Source organism: Phoenix dactylifera, chromosome 2 (genome assembly GCF_051530095.1).
Source record: "Phoenix dactylifera cultivar Ajwa chromosome 2, Ajwa_hap1_PhDact_Kaust_v1.1, whole genome shotgun sequence".
Classification (NCBI taxonomy): domain Eukaryota; kingdom Viridiplantae; phylum Streptophyta; class Magnoliopsida; order Arecales; family Arecaceae; genus Phoenix; species Phoenix dactylifera.
The window spans coordinates 53,593,247-53,611,212 of NC_143191.1; the positions used below are offsets into that span (position 1 = coordinate 53,593,247).

The following is a 17,966-nucleotide window of genomic DNA, read 5'->3' on the forward strand; positions in this document are numbered from 1 at the left end:
TTTCAGTGCATGGGCATGAATGCCCTAGTTGTTTGTGTTTTGGCTTCTTCTGAGCTGTTTCCAGCAGCTATTCAAGGTTTCTATTGGCGTTCACTTGAAAACAACATGGTATTTCTCTTCATTTTTTGTCACGCCTCAAATTATCACTTGGGTCGGCCACGTAACACGGCCACATAATCCCTAAAGTAAAACCCTAGAGATCATGTAAGGCCTAAAAAGGTACAATATTCCCAAAAATGCCAAAATCAAAGATTAATGTAATTCAATCAAATCCAACTAAAATATATTGATTTATTACATAATTTCAAATGTTCATAAGCAAAAGATAAATTAACTTCTATCTATCTAGCAGTCAGACTCCATACTGATCTTATTTTTCGTCCCATCCGATGGACTCTACAAATTCAGTGCCTCTGAAAAAGAAAGTAAGAGTAGTATGAGCTTTTCCAGCCCAGTAAGAATTCCAACAGCCACACACAGTAATAATAATAAAATAATCAAAGCATCAAATAAATGTCATTTCATCATTTCAAAGGCTCAACAAACAACAAGTATATATATAACCATTTCATATACATAATTCCTTTTTCACATTATGTGATCCAATTGGGTCAAGTTCCATCAATTGGGTCAAGCTCAATCTACTTGGGTTGAACCCAATTCACTTAGGTCAAACCCTGATGTAGCCCAAATTGAATCCTATTCAATTTGGCTCAACCTAAGCCCAATTACTCAATCAAATTGAGTTCATTAGCAATCTAATTGCTAATTAATCCTCCAATAATTTAATAATTATTTTAATGCAACTTTTGCTTAGGATAATTTGTCAATCAAATTGACCAAATTATCCCTGAATAATTCTTAATCATCAATCAGCCATTTGATCAACCTAGAAACTTCTATGCGTGTGACCCCATAGGTTCGAACCTAAGCCGGTAGTATAGGAACGTCTTCCTATACTAATCGATGTGACCATCTAGCAATGGTACCCGACGTCCGGATAGGCCGAATATATGTAAAGCAAATATTCTGGAACCCTGAACTATGGTTACTGTATAATTCAATCCCTTTGACTCCTAATGTCAGGATGACTTAGAGCTCACTATCAACCCTATAATTAGTACATCAATTATGTGATTAACTTTAGATATTTCGTGACTCCTCACTGGGATTACCCTGGCCAAGGTTTTGCTAAATTAATCACAAGACATTATCTTCTGTTTCTAGGAGGGGTCAATTCCATCTCGACTCACAACTGACTAAGCAAGTACTTGACTGCACCCAGTGACCTTCCGTCACTGAATTAGAAATCCAGGTAGTTCAGTACCAAAGTACAATGAGTTGCTTGCTAGTCACAGGTTGCAGTCTCAGGTCAGAGAGCCAAACTTATACCCATATCCACTCGGAACATCTCTTGACAGTAGAGCGTTCCGAAATTGGTCACGTTCAGTGAAATGTACTTCTACACTTCACTTGTGTGGCGTACCAGTGTCTCCACACTCCTTGGTTAAAAGGACAACCAACGTATATATCACACAACGACCTAATCTCGATAATATTGTCGTTCTGGTAACAGCATATCATTTGATCGCGAACAGTTTTAAGGACTTGAAGATAAATCCTCCTTTATCATAAAATAAATCCTAAGGATTTCATCATATAAGAGTTCATTTGAAGATGTACAATGATGAATAATGCCAAATAACACTTTATTAATTTGTCAATTCATTTACACAATTCAATTATCAACATACTGACGATTGACATTTAGGATACAATTTCCAACACTCTCTCTGAGGATTTTCTGCTCAAAGCATCAGCCACTACATTTGCTTTCCCTGGATGGTAACTGATAGTCAGGTCATAATCCTTCAGAAGCTCTAGCCACCTTCTTTGCCTCAAATTCAACTCCTTCTGTGTGAAGATATATTTCAAACTCTTATGGTCTGTAAAACCTCACAGTGTTCTCCATACAAGTAATGCCTCCATATCTTCAGAGCAAAAACTACCGCTGCCAACTCCAAATCATATGTAGGGTAATTCTGTTCATATGACTTTAACTATCTAGAGGCATATGCTATCACCTTCCCATTCTGCATCAGAACACACTCAAGTCCTTTACGAGATGCATCACTATAGATAGTGAAGCCTTCTATTCCAGATGGAATAGCTAGCACTGGGGCTGTCACCAGACGCTTTTTCAGCTCTTGAAAACTCTGTTCACAGTCATCTGTCCATTCAAACTTTACTTGCTTCTGAGTCAAGCGACTTAGAGGCATGGCAATACGGAAGAATCCCTCAACAAATCTTCTGTAATATCCAGCCAATCCTAAGAAGCTATGCACTTCAGTTACATTGGTAGGTCTACACCATCCAACTACTGCCTCCACTTTCATTGGATCAACAGAGACACCTTTCTTGGAGATTACATGCCCAAGAAAAGAAATACTATCCAACCAGAACTCACACTTTGATAGCTTAGCATACAGCTTCTTTTCTCTAAGAATTTGCAATACTACCCTTAGATGTTCTTCATGTTCCTGTGAGCTCTTTGAATACACCAAAATATCATCAATGAACACTACTACAAACTGATCCAGATAAGGTTTAAATATCCGATTCATAAGATCCATGAAGGCAGCCGGTGCATTTGTCAAACCAAAAGGTATGACCAAAAATTCATAATGCTCGTATCTGGTCCTGAAAGCTGTCTTGGGTACATCCTCTGCCTTTATTTTCAATTGGTGATAGCCAGAACGAAAATCAATCTTCGAGAAAACCTGAGCCCCTTGCAGCTGATCAAACAAGTCATCAATTCTTGGTAGTGGGTATTTATTCCGTACTGTCACCCTGTTTAATTCTCGGTAGTCTATACAGAGTCGGAGGCTACCATTTTTCTTTTTCACAAATAATACAGGAGCGCCCCAAGGAGAAACACTAGGCCTGATAAAATCCTTATCCAGTAACTCCTGTAATTGTTCCTTCAGCTCTTTCAGTTCAGCTGGAGCCATTCTATATGGAGCTTTTGAAATTAGACCAGTGCCAGGAATCAAGTCAATGGAGAACTCAATCTCCCTATCAAGGGGTAATTCTGGCAATTCATCTGGAAATTCTGTCACCACAGGGATATCCTCCAACTTGGGCTCCTCTTTCTGTATGTTTAACACAGCAGCTAAGAATCTTTCACAACCTTTTGGAAGAAGCTTCTTAGCCTGTAGAGCAGAGATTAACTTCATTTGACGAGGTGACTTGCTACCCACCAAACCAAACACTGGCTGACTAGGGATCTGAAACTTGATCGTTTTCTCAAAACAATCAACAGTAGCATGGTATGCTGCCAACCAGTCCATACCAAGGATCAAATCAAAATTATTCATCTCTAAGACCAGCAAGTCTGCATTCATTTTCCTGTCCTCAATGCCCAAAATACAGTTCTTGCAAACTGATTTAACTAATATAACATCTCCGCTTGGCATTGAGACACAGAGATCAAATTCTAATGGCACAGGTGATATTTCAGTATTCTTTTTAACAAAATTGGCCGATATGAATGAGTGGGTAGCACCAGAGTCAAATAAAATATTCACATCATAAGACAATAACCTAATCATTCCTGTAAACATAGTAACAAGGCACCTAATCACAATCTTTAACCATACATGCACAAACATATATAACCTAACAAAATTTATGACATGCCAAACAAGAGAGAGTATTAGGGATGGATTTATTACCTGTCACCACTAAATTAGAAGCCTTGGCATCCTGCTCTGTGAGTGTATAGACCTGCCCCTGGGTCCTAGGCCTCTGCTGCCCTCCCTCTTGCTGTTGTCCTTCCTGAGGTGCTCGATTTATAGGAACTCCTTGAGAGGACTGTGGTGCCTGCCGCCTCTACGGTTCTTTCCCATTAGGACACACAATAGCCTATGCCCTTCTTGTCCACAAGAAAAACATGTCCCTCCAACCCAAGTGCAATCTCGCTTGAGATGAGGTCCTCCACATCTGTAGCATCTAATGGCACCTCGGGCTTGACCTCTGTCTCTGGTGACAACTTGATTCGGTCTTTGATCCTTCGACTTGAAGGGTCTACTATTTTGGCTCGGAGAATCAGTGGGTTGAAACCTTTTCTTCATATTCTTTTCTCTGGCAGCTTGAGCATTGTCAAGCCCTTTTTCTATCACCAGGGCTTTGTTAACCATATCTTTATAACTAGACAGTTCAAAAGCAGCGACTTGTTGTTGAATCCGTCCCCTGAGTCCATTTTCAAATTTTCTTGCTCGGTCACTATCCTCTGATATCAAGGTCGGAGCATATCGGGACATCTCTTCAAACTTTGCTGCATACTGGGCAACTGTCATATCACCCTGCTCCAGTCGGTCAAACTCCCTATATTTCTGGAATCGGATACCCTGAGGAAAATACTTCTCATGAAAAACCTTTTTAAATTCTTCCCAAATGAAGGGGGCATCATCCGGACCAAGCTTCCCTTTCTCCATCTCCCACCAATTAGCTGCCTCACCCTGTAACATAAAGGTGGCAAAAAAGACTTTCTCCTCATCAGGGCACCTCAGAGCTTGAAAGACTTTCTCTATTTGTTTCAGCCAGCTCTCAGCCTCCATCGGGTCAGCCGTACCTTTAAATGCTGGGGGTGCATATCTCTGAAATTCCAACAGACTGACTCGATGCTCCGGCTGAGCTGTAGTGCCTTGAAACTGTTGCTGTTGTTGCTGCTGTTGTTGATACATTGCTTGCTGCTGCTGAACTATTGCTGCAAGAATTGTTGCTGTACCTCTACCATCCTCATCATGTCTGCCCTGGCAGCAGCTTGCTGTTGCACCATCATTTGCATCAATTGTGAAGCACTTATCGTCTTCTCAAGCTGAATACTTGGTCCTTCGGATGTCCCAATCTCCAGAGCTCCCATCTCTGGAGTACTGTTAGTAGGGTCAATAGTGTGCTTCTGCTGTGGCACACCCCAAGTCGGCGTGGATGAGGTACCTTCTTGCTGTCCAGAGGGTGCCCAAGCCGTGGAGCCGTCCGCAAATCGGGTCGGCCTTCTGGCACGCCCCCGACCACGCCCTCGCGCCATATCAACCTACACAATTTTTCTAGCATCAAGATTATCAGATTGAGACAATTTTGCATCCTTAATATGCTAATCACACCATTTTAATATCTTACGTGTTTAGTGATTTTTTCCACTTAGGCTTACTCGAGCCTAAACCCTAGGATTCCTAAACCTTAAGCTCTGATACCAAATCTATCACGCCCCAAACCCATCACTCGGGTCGACCACGTGACACGGCCACATAATCCCTAAAGTAAAACCCTAGAGATCATGTAAGGCCTAAAAGGGTACAATATTCCCAAAAATGCCAAAATCAAAGATTAATGTAATTCAATCAAATCCAACTAAAATGTATTGATTTATTACATAATTTCAAATGTTCATAAGCAAAAGATAAATTAACTTCTATCTATCTAGCAGTTAGACTCCATACTGATCTCATTTCTCGTCCTACCCGATTGACTCTACAAATCCAGTGCCTTTGAAAAAGAAAGTAAGAGTAGTATGAGCTTTTTCAGCCCAGTAAGAATTCCAATAGCCACACACAGTAATAATAAATATAATCAAAGCATCAAATAAATATCATTTCATCATTTCAAAGGCTCAACAAACAACAAGTATATATATAACCATTTCATATACATAATTTCTTTTTCACATTATGTGATCCATTCACGTATTACTCTGATTCCCAAGTTTTAAAAATTTATCACTTCTAGCTTTGGACTAACCAAGATCATGTCCCAGTCCAAGACTGCACAAATCCCACGCATAAGCTCGTGGCAGCTATCCCACGCGTAAGCCCGTGGAGGCTATCCTACGTATAAGCCCGTGGAGGCTATCCCACGCATCAGCTCGTGGCAGCTATCCTACGCATAAGCTCGTAGAGGCTATCTCATGACAAGGTTAGTCCAACCCACTTTACATGTCTAGTTTTATATGTTTAATCACATTTCCATCACATCACATATTTTCATAAATTCTCAAAGAATATGTTATTCTTCCCAAATGAATTTATTTCAATATTTTCATAATAAACAAAATGCACGCCTCATAGGTATCGTATCAACTCATAAAACAATAACAACATAATTATAAAATAAATCCAATGATAAATCAAATATATGCATAGAGGTGCTCAGATGCAGGGATTCTTACTGGAATTTGTAGACTGACTCAAATACGGATTCGAATCACAACCTATGAGCTGGGATGCTGAATCCCCTAATCAAAACCTCCTGGCTCCGCTGACTCTTCTCCTACAACATCAATTATAAATCACAAACTAAATTATTTAATATTTAAATATTCTAAACTATAATTCACATCTGCTATGGGGTCCATCACCAAGTCCCCAAATATCCCAATCCCTCCAAATCTCGGGACAGTCGGGGTAGCCCGACCCCCCACCTGGTACCACCGGCCTATGTCGTCACCAGCCATGGCCGCCTCCATGCCGGCGACGGTGGCCGGTCCCCGTGAAAAGACCAAAAGAAGGGAAGATCCCTCTCTCTTCATGGTTGGGAGTACACCTCCCCTCCATTTTCTTTGGTCCAAGGGCAGCAGCCATGGTGGCTGTGCCCTTTTCTTCCATCTGACAGCATCTCGGCCACCACTGGCCGAACCATCGCCGGCCGCCTCTGCTGCAGTCGCCGGCGATGGTGGCCGGCCAAAAGAAAGAGAGAAGAGGAGATCCCTCTTCTTCTTCTTCCCCCCAAGAACCGAAAGGGTCCCCCCCCCCTTTCCTCCATCATCAACCGAAGACCCACTGATGGTGGCTCGGCCTTCATCCGACGGCAGCCCTAGTGGCCCAGATCTCACCGTCGTCGCTGGCCGGCGGCCAACCGACGAGAGGGAGGGAAGGAGAAGATGGTATCCCAAGGAAGAAAACCTAGGATCCACCACTCCCATCTTCAATTAATCATAGATATCCCTTGCAAATCCAACACAAAAACCCGTTCAACACAAATGCCATGGATCTCGGCCAACCCGGCGGCCGGCGGCGGCGGCAAGATCCGAAAAAGAGAAGCCGAAACAGGGGTACCCTGTTTCGGACTCTTCTCCGGCGATCTCACCGGCCAAATCCCAACCGACGTAGCCCTAAACCTAGCAAATGAATTGCAAGGGACGGAACCACACTTACATCAGCCGATGGGGTGCTCCGGCGACCCTTCCGGCGAGGAATCGGTGGAGAAATCCGCGAGTAAACCCACGGATCAACGCGCACGGCTCCAAGATCTCTTCACCCGATTTATGGGGATCTTCACCGAAGGAAAGGGGTTCCTCCGCGGCCAGCCGGATCTCGGCGCTCGGTCTCCTCTCCGGCGAACCAACTCACGCCGCCGCCCCCTTGCACCCTCTCTTCCACCATCGTGCCCCCCCTTGCACCCTCTCTTCCACCATCGTGCCTAGGGCACGATTGTAAAAAGGGGGATGGGCCCGGTCTTTTCGGGGCGGCCCGTCAACCCTTTCCTTTTTTTTTTTTTCTTTCTGGGTCTCACATTTTTCTTAGGAATTGTGCATGGTATTTGGATCTCACTATAAGATACTTAATAAAGGCCAGATCATGATTGCCAGTTAGCTTTTAGTTATCACTATCAGCATGGCAAAATGAATTTGATCCCCATCTTCACCCAAGAAAATTGAGATACCCTTTTCAATTTGATTTGTCCTAATCTGTATGTTTATCTTTGAAATATAATCGCTCATGATTAAAATAACTCAGATCAAAGACTCTGCAATAAAAGGTCTCTTGCAGGTGGATTTTGTTAGATTTTTATTAAATAATAATTAAAAGTTTTCATACTTAAAACATATATATTATGTATATATGTTAAGAAGGGAGTGTGGTGTGGATGGTTGGTGTGCCCGCTTGAGGTGCTTGAGGTAGGTGGTTCCCTCCTTTTTTAAATCTCTCATATGGAGGATTTATTTACGTGAAGGCTCGGTTCTGTGCCTGTGCTCGTCCGACCCGACGGTCTTTGCGCTCGAGCCTGTGCTCGTCCGAGGTTACTTGCGCCTCACAGGCCCTGCTCGTCCAAGGTTCCTTGTGCCTGTGCGACCAGAGGTTCTTTGCGCATGTGCCCTGCTCGTCCGAGTTTCCTTGCGCTCGTGCCTCTGCTCGTCGGCCCTGCTCGTCCGAGGTTCCTTGTGCCTGTGCTCGTCCGAGGTGCCGAGGCTGAGGTCGGACCACAGGTGCAATGAGCCCAGAGGAGCCGAGGTCGGACAACAGGTGCGATGAGCCAAGAGGCGCATGAGTCGTGCTTCGCACCCTTAGCACGAGGAGCCACGTCGCTTCCTCGATAGCACCTCTTCGCAACCGACCTCGCATCCGCTGGCCATACTCCCAGTGTTTTTTCAAACTTTCTTACCGGTTTTGACCGTTGGATCGGTTTTGGGTCGCGTCTGTCCCGAAGAAGTCTATAAATAGACCTCTTCGGATTAGACAATATATAGAATTGAAAACAGAGAACTTCTATTCTTCCTGTTTGCTGTTTTTCTTTCAATCAACGGGCTTGCTGCATACTGATTCTGGGTTCGAAGGCTTCTTTGATCCGTGCAAATCATTGAGGCAGAAGGAACAGTGCGAGAGGCTGTTGTATCTCAGGAGTAGAACGCCATCTAAGCCTAGTGCACTGTAAGGCGGCGAAATCTACTTCAAGGAAAGTGACCAACATACCACGCCTCAGCATCTCGGGTTCCATTTTTCCACTTTCTCTATTTATTTTCTCTAAGCCTATTTCTGCCTATTATTTATTGAAGTAGAGTATTATAGATTTAAAATTTTCTGGGACAGTATATTCCCAACATTCTTGAAGTAGAATTCTTCATACATATAATAAGCTAGTACTTAGAGTTACTCCAATGGCCAATGCAAGTGACCCGGTTCCTCCTGAAAAATTTAATGGAAATAACTTTAAGCGTTGGAGACAGAAGATGGAAATCTTCTTAACCACACTTGGATTATTTTCCATAATCTTTGACTCTCCTCCAAATGAGGAAGAGAATGAACCAGCTAGAACTTATAATTTGGAGGAATTTAAGAAGAAAGACTACCTGTGTAGGGGAAGGATTCTGTCCTATCTTACTGATCCCCTTTTTGATGTCTACTGCACTTTTAAAACCTCCAAGGAGATTTGGGATGATCTTAATAAGAAATATGGTATCCAAGATGCCGGAATGGACAAGTATGCTGCTAGTCAATTCCTGTCTTATAAGATGGTTGACACCAAGCCCGTAGTTGATCAAGCCCACGAGTTAACAGTAATTTATCATGAATTAGGCTTAAGGAGAATGGGTATAACTGAGAGCCTTCAAGTTGCTTGTACCATTGACAAGCTCCCACCTTCTTGGAAAGACTTTGGGTTATCCCTGAAACATAAAACCGAGGATATGACAATGAAAACTCTATTGTCTGCCATTAGGATCCAAGAACAACACCTTGAGAAAGATAATGAGCAACTCATGAATCCTGAGCTTCTAACCAAGGTGAACTTTGTAGAAGGCCAGAATAAGACCCATAAGTTCAAGAACTCCAAATTTGAAAAGGATGGACCTAGAAACAAAAGAAAATTTATGAAGCCAAAACACCATATCAATAAGAATGATCGGAAGCCGATTTGCTACAATTATGGGAAACTCGGTCATATGGCTCGAGTATGCCGGATGAAGAAGAAGAAGTATCAGAACTATGAACATGCGCCTTCTCAACCTGCAAATCCACAAACCAACATGGTGCTATCCAGTACTGGTCCTACTAGTACTGATGATCGGTATGTAACTTTAAGTCCAGAATTAAATTTGGCAATTTGCTCTACCGATTGGTTAGTGGATACAGGTGCGAATGTTCATATGTGTACTGATCATACCCTTTTTACTACTTATTAGGTCCGGAGCGGCCTAACAGTAACTATGGGGAACTCCACCTCGGCACGAGTGCTTGGAACTGGAAAAGTACTTTTAAGGCTTACGTCTGGAAATGTGCTTACACTATTTAATGTGTACCATGTGCCCGATGGAAGGAGGAATCTGATCAGTGGATCTCTTCTAAATAGGAGTGGTTATTCTTTGTTATTTCAATCTAAGAAAGTGATTATAACAAAGAATGGAACATTTGTAAGCAAAGGCTATGAGTGTGATGGCTTGTATGTAATAAATAATGTATCTTTGGATTTTCCTTCTGATAACAATAATAAAATTGTGCTTTCAATATGTTCTTCATCTCTTTGGCATGCTAGATTAGGACATGTGAATAATAATACTATTAAAAGAATGATTAGCTCTGGTTTATTACCTAATGTTTCATTAAATGAAAAGGAAAGGTGCCAAATTTGTGTTCAATCTAAACAACCTAGAAAACCATTTAAAATAATAAATAGAAATTCAACTTTATTAGAATTAATACATTCAGATGTATGTGATCTAAATGGAACTTTGACTAAAGGGGGTAGAAGGTATTTCATTACCTTTATAGATGGTTATTCTAAGTATTGTCAAGTTTATTTAATGAAATCTAAAGATGAAGCATTTGAGATGTTTAAGACTTATAAATCTTTAGTAGAAAATCAACTTGACAAGAGAATAAAGATTCTCAGGTCAGACAGAGGAGGAGAATACACCTCTAATGACTTGAATAAATTCTGTAGAGTTAATGGAATTCTACATGAAGTTACACCTCCCTATTCACCTCAGTCTAATGGAGTGGCTGAAAGGAAAAATAGGACTCTGCAAGATATGGTAAGATCTTTGCTTGCCAACTCAGGTTTACCTGAGGTTTGGTGGGGGGAAGCAATGCTTACTGCATGTTTCCTGCTTAATAGGGTTCTATTTAAAGGTTCTAATAAATCTCCTTATGAACTTTGGAAAGGAAGAAAACCTAACCTAAACTTTGTAAAAGTTTGGGGTTGTTTGGCTAAGGTTAATATTCCTTTAATCAAGAAAAGAAAATTAGGACCTAATACTTTTGATGCTGTGTTTCTTGGTTATTCTCTTAATAGTGTTACTTATAGGTTCTTAGTCATTAGTTCTGATATTAATGGCATAGAAAAGAATACTATAATTGAATCTAAAGATGCTTCTTTCTTTGAAGACATTTTTCCATTTAAGGATAAAATAGAAAAGCATGTAATAGATAGATCTAATGATGCATCTTGTAGTTCGCCATCTAATTCTCTAATTATTCCTAATAATGAAAATGAAAATGAACTTAATGATATTAATGAACTTGGTAAAGGGAAAAGAATTAGGGAAAAGAAAGATTTTGGATCTGATTTCTATACTTTTATGGTTGAAGATGATCCTAAAACTTATAAAGATGCTATGAACTCATTAGATTCTATGTTTTGGAAGGAAGCTATTAATAGTGAAATGAATTCACTTATGACTAATAAAACATGGTTTTTAACTGACTTACCACATGGTAGTAAGGCTATAGGTTGTAAATGGATATTTAAGAAGAAATTAAGACCTGATGGTTCTATTGAAAAATATAAAGCAAGATTAGTTGCTAAGGGCTTTTCTCAGAAAGAGGGTATTGACTACTTTGATACATATTCTCCTGTAACTAGGATAACCACAATTCGTACTTTAATTGCACTGGCTTCAATCCATAATTTGATAATTCATCAAATGGATGTCAAGACTGCCTTCCTTCATGGTGATTTAGAGGAAGAGATCTATATGGATCAGCCAGAGGGATTTGTGGCTCAAGGACAGAAAAGAAAAGTTTGTAGGTTAGTCAAATCCCTCTATGGTTTAAAACAAGCTCCTAAGCAATGGCATAGGAAATTTGATAAAATAATTGTTTCTTATGGCTTTAAAGCAAATGAATCAGATAAGTGCTTATATTCAAAGTTAGAAAATGATTCATGTATTATCTTGTGTTTATATGTTGATGATATTTTAATTTTTGGTACTGATATGAATATGGTGACTGATATCAAAACTTTCTTGTCTAATAATTTTGATATGAAAGATTTAGGTCAGGCAGAGGTAATTCTTGGTAACAGGATTACCAGAATACCTGATGGTATAATCTTTGATCAATCACAATATATTGAGAAAATATTGAAGAAATTTGATAAGTACAACTGTAAACCAGTGAGTACACCTTATGAGCATGGTTTGAACTTGAAGTGCAATAAAGGTGATCCAGTGGCCCAAGAGAAATATGCTCAAATTATTGGGACACTGATGTATGTTGCAAATACAAGTAGACCTGACATTTCTTATGCTATAGGAAAGCTCAGTAGGTTTAATAGTTGCCCTAGTCTTAGTCACTGGGAAGCACTGGATAGAGTACTTAGATACTTGAGAGGTACCATGTATTATGGTTTACATTACTCAAGATTTCCCGCTGTACTTGAAGGATACAGTGATGCTAGTTGGATCACTGATTCAGTGAATCGAAAAGGAACTAGTGGATACATATTCATGTTGGGTGGTGCAGCTGTTGCTTGGAGATCATCCAAACAAACTGTGATCACAAGATCCACTATGGAGGCTGAGATTGTAGCCTTAGATTCTGCAAGTCAAGAAGCAGAATGGTTTAAGAATCTTATGTCTGAAATACCTATTATGGAAAAGCCTATACCTGCTATCTCTCTGTTATGTGATAATGAAGCTGCAATTAATACTTGTAGAAATACTGAGTATAACAAGAGAAACAGAAGACACATTAGTGTGAGACATAAGACTATTAGATACCTAATTAAAAATGGTATCATAACTTTGGAATTTGTTGGATCTAAAGATAACCTAGCAGATCCTTTAACTAAAGGACTGGCTAGAAGCAAAGTCATAGAAACATCAAAGGGGATGGGACTGAAACCCATAAGGAATCATTGACAATGGCAACCCAACCTTTTCTGACTGGAGATCCCAAGACGAAAGGTTCAACGGGAAAAACAAGTTGTTTAATGATTAGTTAGCACTATAATAAAATGACTTTATGTCATTTGGTCTCTCTCTGTGATGTGAGTGCTAAATACAGCAGAGGTATACGGAAGAGTTTAAAACTCTGAATGAGTCCGAGACTATGGCAAGGTGCTGTGCTGCGAGCACCCTTAGAGGACTCACCTATGTGAGTGTGACTGTGTGGCCGCAGTCTATGGGGATAAGGGTTTAACCCCTAGAGCACTCATGAAACTGAGATATTGGTGCATAAGGCCAGAAAAAGCACCACCTATAATAAACCCAGTATTTGCATTTGTCATGGGTGAAGTATATAGAAATCTGAACCAAAGGATTTGGTTCAAAGCTTTTTAGCTACCACTATACCTTTCAGATGAAAATATACTTTCACTAGGTAAAGGTTCAAAGCCGCAAGCTACCTTTATTGAAGTCGTGACATAAACAAGCCCAGTTTGACTATTTTTTATTTTATATAGTTTTTGAAAACATTTTAATCAGGTGGGGGAATGTTAGATTTTTATTAAATAATAATTAAAATTTTTCATACTTAAAACATATATATTATGTATATATGTTAAGAAGGGAGTGTGGTGTGGATGGTTGGTGTGCCCGCTTGAGGTGCTTGAGGTAGGTGGTTCGAATCTCTGTTCCCTCCTTTTTTAAATCTCTCATATGGAGGATTTATTTACGTGAAGGCTCGGTTCTGTGCCTGTGCTCGTCCGACCCGACGGTCTTTGCGCTCGAGCCTGTGCTCGTCCGAGGTTACTTGCGCCTCACAGGCCCTGCTCGTCCAAGGTTCCTTGTGCCTGTGCGACCAGAGGTTCTTTGCGCATGTGCCCTGCTCGTCCGAGTTTCCTTGCGCTCGTGCCTCTGCTCGTCGGCCCTGCTCGTCCGAGGTTCCTTGTGCCTGTGCTCGTCCGAGGTGCCGAGGCTGAGGTCGGACCACAGGTGCAATGAGCCCAGAGGAGCCGAGGTCGGACAACAGGTGCGATGAGCCAAGAGGCGCATGAGTCGTGCTTCGCACCCTTAGCACGAGGAGCCACGTCGCTTCCTCGATAGCACCTCTTCGCAACCGACCTCGCATCCGCTGGCCATACTCCCAGTGTTTTTTCAAACTTTCTTACCGGTTTTGACCGTTGGATCGGTTTTGGGTCGCGTCTGTCCCGAAGAAGTCTATAAATAGACCTCTTCGGATTAGACAATATATAGAATTGAAAACAGAGAACTTCTATTCTTCCTGTTTGCTGTTTTTCTTTCAATCAACGGGCTTGCTGCATACTGATTCTGGGTTCGAAGGCTTCTTTGATCCGTGCAAATCATTGAGGCAGAAGGAACAGTGCGAGAGGCTGTTGTATCTCAGGAGTAGAACGCCATCTAAGCCTAGTGCACTGTAAGGCGGCGAAATCTACTTCAAGGAAAGTGACCAACATACCACGCCTCAGCATCTCGGGTTCCATTTTTCCACTTTCTCTATTTATTTTCTCTAAGCCTATTTCTGCCTATTATTTATTGAAGTAGAGTATTATAGATTTAAAATTTTCTGGGACAGTATATTCCCAACAGATTTGACCAAATCATTGCTTCAAACTATGTCATTCCAAAAGGTGGGGCATATTGGCATTTTGTCCTACTGGAGATTCTACTCTGGTGTGTTGCTGTATTCTTACATATGACAGGCATATATATTCAAATGTTGCTCGCACAAATCATGTACATATTTCACTAGCTCATTTCTAAATGACATTCATCCAGTTAACGGGCCCCAAATATTCTCTACTGAAACATCGCTCGAGGATTGGTACTATGAACTGCCCACTTTTTACGCTTACTCTCATTATTATTGAGATATATCATGAAAGTTTGTGTGTGTAGATTATCCTGACAAAGCTTCACACTCTATATTCTTAAGGTTGGCATGCATCCATGGCATCTTTGTGGCATAAGCTCGTTTCTTGGTTTACAAATTTTACAGAATGATGGGCTGCTTGAGGTGGGAAAGGTGCAGAAAAAGCTCAAAAAACAGGTACAAACCTTCATCCCTTTCAGGGAAAGGTTCTCATTTCAGTCTTGCAATTCAAATGCAAATGTTCAAAGAATCAAAGCCAAGGCCCCAGTAAAGCGTCTCAGCTCCATGTCTTCTTCCATCACCCATTTGTTGTGGGCCCACCACATCAAGCACTGAATCTTTTGTGAGCCTACCAATAGGCAAGGAATGATCCCAAGTCACAGCATGCAAGATAGTGGAAGGCAAACATTCTCAGATTCCTCCCACTTTTTCATCTTCTAGAAAGATATATCCCTGCTGGCCGGTGCACTTTCTTATCTTCCGAGATATCTAAAGAATACTCAACCTTCGCAATTGAAGTCATGATAAAAAGATCCTGCTTTCGGTCATCACTGTTTGTCTTCTTACGGCCGCCCAAATGATCGGATTCCTCCACCTTTAGCTGCCTCTATAAGAACAACCAGACACCGGTGGCTGGCTCCGCATCATCAGGCTAAAGAGACTCCAGCTGTTCCTCCCCCTCCTGCCACATAAGCTCGCCATTGAAGCATGAACGATGCCATCGAGGCCTCGAATGCCAACCAGAGTCATTCGACAGCAGCAGGTACGTGGGCTGCTGAAGGAGTGCAAAACAGCACGAGTGCGGCGTATTCCTACTCCCGAGTGGTGGCGCAAAGAGCCTTGTATGGATCAAACAGGCGACGAGTTGGTTGTAGAAAGGTTGGAGGCAGAGATGCCAAGTCAATACCAAGTAGGTTAAGCAAGGTATCAGATGTAGATAACACTACAAATTAGCTCCAGTGATTCATGATGTCTTGTTAGAGTAGCAGTGGGCTATGGATAGATGTTCTTCTAAAATGATGTGATGTAAGTTATGTAGTTCTAATGATTTAAATATTAATTTAATCAAATAGTTCTTACAATAATTTCAAAGTAACATGTGCTGACATAAATCAAATAATCTAGCTAATCTAACTAAAATGCCAATAATTGAATAAAATCTCAGAAATCTAGCGTGCTCCCCAATGTCGTGTGATCATGCCTCTAGATCTGAAAAATAGACAAAATAAGATAATGAGCTACATTAGCCCAATAAGCAACATAATACCCCACAGTAGGGTCAAAGCACACCAGATAATTAATCAAAGCACAAAACAATGACTAGAAATAAATCACAAATAATATTTTTTTTCTTTTGAAATTTACTAAGCATTTTAATAAAAACTCTTATACCAGAATTCCAACATAAATAGGCTATGGCCACATAATCTAGTAGCATGGATCGCACCAAAGTGTTCAAAACCATTATTGTTAACTACCAGTGGCAACGGTGTCAAAAAACTACTATTCTAATCACCGGTGGCAATAGTTTCCAAAAATCACTATTCTAATCACTGGTGGCGCGGTGTCGAAACCAGTTCCTCATAGAGTACAAGTTGACAAGGCCAACGAATAATCTCTATTGGTGGGGTCAGATTATAGCCATACTGAGAATATGTGTACAAATTTTTTTTTCATAATTTGCCTAATCACAATTTTCAGATTTCATAACATATAACATAATTTTAAATAATTATTAACATGCCTAATCCATCTTACTAAGTACAAAATATATCTAAAAATTTAATCAACTAATAATTATTTTACCAATTAATTTAGAAAATATACTTTGAAGTATTAAGTTACTTATTTCTTCTGACTTTAAAACTTTAGGTAGGCGGATCAGGTTCACTTGTTAAATATAATTAAATTATTTGTTAATTTCAAAGCTAAGCAAAATTAAAAAAATACTATTTGACATGGCCCCTAATTGATGAATAGCCCCAAGGTGAATATGGCCGAACTCAGCTCACAATGAGCACGACCTAATTGGCGCCCAATGGGCTCGGCCTAAGAGGTTTAGAGTGGCTGAACTAGGCCAAGTTTGGCTCAGTACGCCCCACGATTGGCCTCTTCAACCCGTTAAACTCAGAAACAGGGGAAGAAGAAAAAATGGAAAGGTGGGAAGGAAGAGGGAAGCCGGCGGGGTGGCCGGCCTGGGTGGCCAGAGGCCGTCGTCCGGTCGACGGCCAGCCGGCCGCAGTGACGGTCGGCAGCCGCTGTGGTGGCCGGCGCGGAGGAAAAACCGAGATCGTTCTCGGTTTGGCCCGAAATAGGAGAAAGGGAAACATTTCCCATAAGCTTCGACCGGAGGAACAAGGGAAGGGGCTTACCGGTGCATCGGCGGAGGCGGCGGGTCTCATCCGAGGAGCGCTAGGTTCGGTGGATAGCGGCGGCGACGGCAAGAGAGCTCCGAACAAGAAGTAGATCTCGGAACAGGGCTCGAAAGCGGAGGGAATCAAAGAAAACTAGGGACCCGGGGTGGCTGGACTTGACTGAGGTGGCCCGCGCGGCCACCGGAGGAGGAAGAGGGAGGGGAGAAAGGAGAGGAGAGCGAGGAGAGGAGAGCTTGGTGTTCTCAGAGGGCTGAGGATGAGGAGTTTTATAGGCCTCTCTCGAGTGGATAGGCTCGCGGGCGGTTGCGCCGCCCGCGAGGATCGTGGCAACTGCGCCACGGAACGGCTGGCGGCCGTTCTAACTCCCCGGCATGGTCGGGGAGTTCAATTGCCGCGGAGTGGCCACGATACCGCGTAGGGGTGGCAATCGGGTCGGGTCAAGCATAAACAGGTCGGGTCAGATACAGATCGGGTCAGAAAATCATAAACCTGAACCTGACCTGTTTATTAAACAGGTCAGAAATTACAACCTGAACCCGACCTGTTTATTAAACAGGTAACCCGACCCGACCCGTTTAACCTGTTTAATTAACGGGTAACCTGTTTGCCCAACCCGACCCGACCTGTTTAACCTGTTTGCCCAACCGACCCGTTTAAACCTGTTTAACCTGCCCAACCCGACCTGTTTAACCTGCCCAACCCAACCTATTTAACCTGCCCAACCCGACCCATTTAACCTGTTTGGACCTATTTAACCTGCCCAACC

At 41.8% G+C, this 17,966-nt stretch overlaps 1 long non-coding RNA gene across 1 annotated transcript; it reads right to left on the reverse strand.

Annotated features, from left to right (window-relative positions):
- Positions 1 to 14,444: 14,444 nt before the first annotated feature.
- LOC149768402 (uncharacterized) lies at positions 14,445 to 17,903 on the reverse strand. The gene is made up of 2 exons (XR_016399591.1): positions 17,198 to 17,903; positions 14,445 to 16,034 (listed from the first exon to the last, which is right to left on the reverse strand). It is a non-coding gene; the product is annotated as an uncharacterized LOC149768402 (long non-coding RNA).
- Positions 17,904 to 17,966: the final 63 nt, after the last annotated feature.